Source organism: Bombus huntii, unplaced genomic scaffold (assembly GCF_024542735.1).
Source record: "Bombus huntii isolate Logan2020A unplaced genomic scaffold, iyBomHunt1.1 ctg00000185.1, whole genome shotgun sequence".
Lineage (NCBI taxonomy): Eukaryota > Metazoa > Arthropoda > Insecta > Hymenoptera > Apidae > Bombus > Bombus huntii.
Genome location: NW_026099418.1, coordinates 31,735 through 35,527, shown reverse-complemented (window position 1 = coordinate 35,527; position 3,793 = coordinate 31,735). Strand labels below are relative to the sequence as shown.

Below are 3,793 nucleotides of genomic sequence, written 5' to 3'. Positions count from 1 at the left end.
ACTTCGGCTAGACTAGTTACGAATCGTTGCTACACATCGTCTTCATCGTCGTCGTCGTCGACATCGACATCATCATCATATCATCATCATCATCATCATCATCATCGGTCATCGTCGCATAGCGGGCCAACATCCACGCGATGCGTCTTCGTTCTAGGTTACCCGATCCACGAGTATGTTACACGTGGTTTCGTTATTTCGAACGAAACGACATACGAAGAGCACACGCCCTTTGGGTAGGAAGCACGTTTCGAGAACGACGAGAGTTTCGATGAAAGAGACGAGAGAAGTCGACGCAGAAGGTATCCATGGATCTTCGAAGAGAACCTTCGAAGATGTATATCGGTATCCTTTCGCTCTGCGCGACTCGCTACAAGTTCTTTCGCTCTCGTCGACTCGTTCTAGACGCTTCGTTCGATCCCAAAGAGGAGTCTTCGATATGTCCCGTTGCTAGGAGGAGAACAAACGCAACACAGACCACGAAACATAGAAGAGAATAGGCGAGCATGATCACTCCGACACGAGGCACTTTAGAGATTTTCTTATTAGTTTGCATGGACTTTTATATTTCGTTTGTACGGTTTCCACGATGCAAATACGAAATACGAGATCGTGACGGCGGGTCTTTCTGTGTACGGCCTCTCGCAGGCGCCACGACTGCATTTCTCTTTACACCTGGTTTCCATCGTAATTTTTTCGTTTGATATCGAGCCTTAACTTTTGTTGGCTCTTTCGAAGCTAGAGTTCCCTTTTATTAGAATTTCATATATATATATATATATTATATGTTATATGTTTTATTCGGAGACGGCGGGTCTTTCTGTTTACGACCTCACGCAGGCGCCTCGAATAAGTTTCATTCGCATTTCGTTTTTATACTTGTATATATATATCTCTTCATCCCGATGATCGAGAGAGAGTGCCACCTTCTCTTCGTATAATTCCGTAGCTGGAGGGTCGTCTCCTCCTTAAGAATATTTCTATTCGTGCCAACGGAGGTTGCCAAGCTCCCTGGCGTTTTCGTTTGTTAAAGTATATAGCTTGTTAATACGTCGTATATACTTTCGTCGATACAGGAGGAGTACGGCTCCTTACCGACCATTGTGATATATATTTCATAGTTTTTATATGTGTTCAAGTCAAATTCTTTTGGTATCGTATCGTTAATGATCCTTCCGCAGGTTCACCTACGGAAACCTTGTTACGACTTTTACTTCCTCTAAATGATCAAGTTTGGTCATCTTCCCGGTAACATCGGCAATGCTTATCACATTGGCCGCGCACCAGTCCGAAGACCTCACTAAATCATTCAATCGGTAGTAGCGACGGGCGGTGTGTACAAAGGGCAGGGACGTAATCAACGCGAGCTTATGACTCGCGCTTACTGGGAATTCCTCGTTCATGGGGAATAATTGCAAGCCCCAATCCCTAGCACGAAGGAGGTTCAGCGGGTTACCCGGGCCTTTCGGCCAGGGAAAACACGCTGATTCCTTCAGTGTAGCGCGCGTGCGGCCCAGAACATCTAAGGGCATCACAGACCTGTTATTGCTCAATCTCGTGCGGCTAGAAGCCGCCTGTTCCTCTAAGAAGATTTGTTTGTACGTTGGTAGTAAAAACCCACCGACCGAAGCCGGGGGCCTTCGAGATACCATAAGTTACGTCTATTTAGCAGGCTAGAGTCTCGTTCGTTATCGGAATTAACCAGACAAATCGCTCCACCAACTAAGAACGGCCATGCACCACCACCCACCGAATCAAGAAAGAGCTATCAATCTGTCAATCCTTCCGGTGTCCGGGCCTGGTGAGGTTTCCCGTGTTGAGTCAAATTAAGCCGCAGGCTCCACTCCTGGTGGTGCCCTTCCGTCAATTCCTTTAAGTTTCAGCTTTGCAACCATACTTCCCCCGGAACCCAAAAGCTTTGGTTTCCCGGAAGCTGCCCGCCGAGTCATCGGAGGAACTTCGGCGGATCGCTGGCTGGCATCGTTTATGGTTAGAACTAGGGCGGTATCTGATCGCCTTCGAACCTCTAACTTTCGTTCTTGATTAATGAAAACATTTTTGGCAAATGCTTTCGCTTCTGTCCGTCTTGCGACGATCCAAGAATTTCACCTCTAACGTCGCAATACGAATGCCCCCATCTGTCCCTATTAATCATTACCTCGGGGCTCCGAAAACCAACAAAATAGAACCGAGGTCCTATTCCATTATTCCATGCACACAGTATTCAGGCGAAGGTAGCCTGCTTTAAGCACTCTAATTTGTTCAAAGTAAACGTATCGGCCCACCTCGACACTCAGTGAAGAGCACCGCGATGGGATATTAGTTGGACCGCCCGCGAGGAGCTAAGCCCACCGATAGGACGTACCACATAATGCCAGTTAAACACCGCGAGCGGTGAACCGACACTGTGACACACAGATTCAACTACGAGCTTTTTAACCGCAACAACTTTAATATACGCTATTGGAGCTGGAATTACCGCGGCTGCTGGCACCAGACTTGCCCTCCAATTGGTCCTCGTTAAAGGATTTAAAGTGTACTCATTCCGATTACGGGGCCTCGGATGAGTCCCGTATCGTTATTTTTCGTCACTACCTCCCCGTGCCGGGAGTGGGTAATTTGCGCGCCTGCTGCCTTCCTTGGATGTGGTAGCTGTTTCTCAGGCTCCCTCTCCGGAATCGAACCCTGATTCCCCGTTACCCGTTACAACCATGGTAGGCGCAGAACCTACCATCGACAGTTGATAAGGCAGACATTTGAAAGATGCGTCGCCGGTGCTAGATGACCATGCGATCAGCACAAAGTTATTCAGAGTCACCAAAACAAACGATGGACGGACAGACGAGCCATCCGCCACCGATTGGTTTTGATCTAATAAAAGCATTCCTACCATCTCTGGTCGGAATCTGTTTGCATGTATTAGCTCTAGAATTACCACAGTTATCCAAGTAAATGTAGGTATGATCTAAGAAACCATAACTGATTTAATGAGCCATTCGCGGTTTCACCTTAATGCGGCATGTACTGAGACATGCATGGCTTAATCTTTGAGACAAGCATATGACTACTGGCAGGATCAACCAGGGATCTTATTCGTATAACAATTCTTATAAATTTCGTTTAAGTTCTCTTCGTGTCGTAGGTGGGACGTAAGCACCGTACGACGAGACTTTTCGTTCTTAAGATAGATATATCTATAAAATATATCTCCTAGCGACGTTCGAGATACACCCATAGTTCAGTAATAATCTTCGAACGCCGCTCGCAGCCACTTTGTAATTCTCAACTCCACCTCCTCTCTTCTCTCTCTCTCTCTCTCTCATAGTCTTATATAAAATGTTTAGAATCGTACTTCTAAAGGAACATTTCCATAATGCTGTCTTCGTGTAAAAAGACTTATTAGAATATCTTAGCGGTAAAGCACGTATACGCACCTCACGCTGAACGAACAAGCGCGTATCCCAGTGCGTCGCGCTGGACATACCGTAAGAATATTCTTTCAATCGGTAGAACATTTTCGGCAGAAGACATACTACGCAAAGATAGTACGCTCCTACCGCCTCATCGGATACTTCTGCGAAAGCAGAAGTTTTTATAGAAAGCAGACGGTTATACTCTTTTGAATGAATCGATGCTCAGTTAGTACAAGCACACACGCATCTAACAATTTTTGTTAGAATACGTACACACAGGTCACCAGCTTCCCGACTCAGGGGAACCTTGCCACGATATTTGGTCATTACGTCCAGGACAGCGACCCGCGGCGCAGCAGTGTAGAGAAAAAACCAGAACG

At 46.4% G+C, this 3,793-nt stretch overlaps 1 non-coding gene across 1 annotated transcript; it reads right to left on the bottom strand.

Annotated features, from left to right (window-relative positions):
* Window positions 1-1,164: 1,164 nt before the first annotated feature.
* Window positions 1,165-3,087, bottom strand: LOC126877531 (small subunit ribosomal RNA). Its single transcript, XR_007695097.1, has one exon. It is a non-coding gene; the product is annotated as a small subunit ribosomal RNA (ribosomal RNA).
* Between the last annotated feature and the right edge of the window lie 706 nt (window positions 3,088-3,793).